We start from the raw sequence: 1,710 nt of genomic DNA, 5'->3' as shown, positions 1-1,710 counted from the left end.
TCTTCAAGGATGGGACTGATTTTTTTACTGCGTGTGTGTTTCGTACTCTCCTCCGTGCCGAACCCTCTTCTACAATCCAAACAAAGGCGAAGGGAAGGGCAACTGCCGTTTTTTGGATTTCCACTGAGAGAATATGACGAAGCATGATGAGTGTCCTCTACTTTCCTTAGAGCCAATAGCTTCAATTGGAGACGTTCAGTGGAAGTACATACACCACCACTTTCCACGAGGGAAACATGCACGATCCCTTAGGTTTAAAAGCGGAGCCAGGTCACATGACATCCATTGTTTTGTCGCCGCTGCACCACGGCACGTAACGCTTTTTATCATTCCCTGCGGCACTAACGACTGTACTTACAACAACGGCGACATCAGTGTGGAGGTCTCAAGACTCAGGTAAAGGATTTGCAGAGAAACAGACCAGGCGCGAAACACACCCTTACAACAGTTCTGCCTTGGATCGTCAACCAACACCGATCACTTATTGCACAACCACCCACACCCGTAGCTCACGCACGAGGATTAAGTGAATTAACGCATTTATTCTGGACATTGATCGCGGCCACAAAAACGTTGATGCCTGTCAACACGGTGAAATTCACTAGGACCCTGACATTCTGCTCGCTCGGGACGGAATTTTTCTGGCGTCGAAGTAATTGTCAGGAACATGAAATACAGAATGAGGAATGAATTAAAACAAACGCAACCATTGACACAGTCTCACGGACCGTCCCACGAACCAGAAGAATACGCTCGAACGCGCCCGAGCTGCGAGCGCTAGCTGCAACACACGCCCAAACGCCCCACCGTAGCTAAGCCACAAGAACCATCTAGCCCGACGGTGGAAGTGATAATAACACCAGTAACAAATCCCGCACAACAAGCAGAAGCAACAAATTCACGCACTTCCCTAACAGAGGCAAATGCGAACGCTCAGACCTCAGACGAGTCAGACCTCACTACCAAAACAAAGAGTATAAGAAAACACCACCTTAAAACGTTAAGCCTCGGAGGTCTGCCCGACTCAATTAGAAATGACTAATAAACACTAAGTCCAGCAGAGGCAATCGTAAATCTCGGTCTTTTATGGAACAGCGAGCTAGAACAGCAAAGTGTTCAAGCTCGGCGTAAAATGTGTGGCCGTGCAGTAAAGCTATCATCATCTAACGGTTATGTGCCACAGAAGTTGGACAATCCCACAATTCCCCGCTATAGCGCGGCCTCTTATAACCCTGAGAACTACAGAGAGAGAGAAAGAGAGAAAGAAAGAAAGGAGGAAGGAAATAAAGAAATGAAGAAACAAACAAACAGCGAGACGGAAAGAAAAAATCACAGCATATCCACGGAGTGAATGATGATGAGTGGGCGAAGCTGCGGAGGTTCATGGGTAAACCGTGAATCTTTCGTGAATTCTGCCCAGTACATCATCACCGACGTGAGATCGGGCGCGTTTATACTAAAGGTTCGATGAGAGTTATGACGACTTGCAGCTCACTTTAATTTTACATGTACGCTGTGAATTTTCATTGTTTAATCACGCACAGGAGAAATCGCACACACGCACTACCTTGGAGGTCAAAATCCAGTGCCTATATATACGGGGTGGTCAGTGAACGGTTGTGCAGCGCGAGCGGTCGGTTTTTTCAATCAAGACGCTGCCGCGACGCTGCCTCGCGACGCTGCCTGCGTCGGCGCCGCTGCGCCGCGAGG

Source organism: Rhipicephalus sanguineus, chromosome 8, assembly GCF_013339695.2.
Source record: "Rhipicephalus sanguineus isolate Rsan-2018 chromosome 8, BIME_Rsan_1.4, whole genome shotgun sequence".
Lineage (NCBI taxonomy): Eukaryota > Metazoa > Arthropoda > Arachnida > Ixodida > Ixodidae > Rhipicephalus > Rhipicephalus sanguineus.
The sequence above is the reverse complement of the archived record's forward strand: the minus strand, read 5'-3'. Positions refer to the sequence as shown.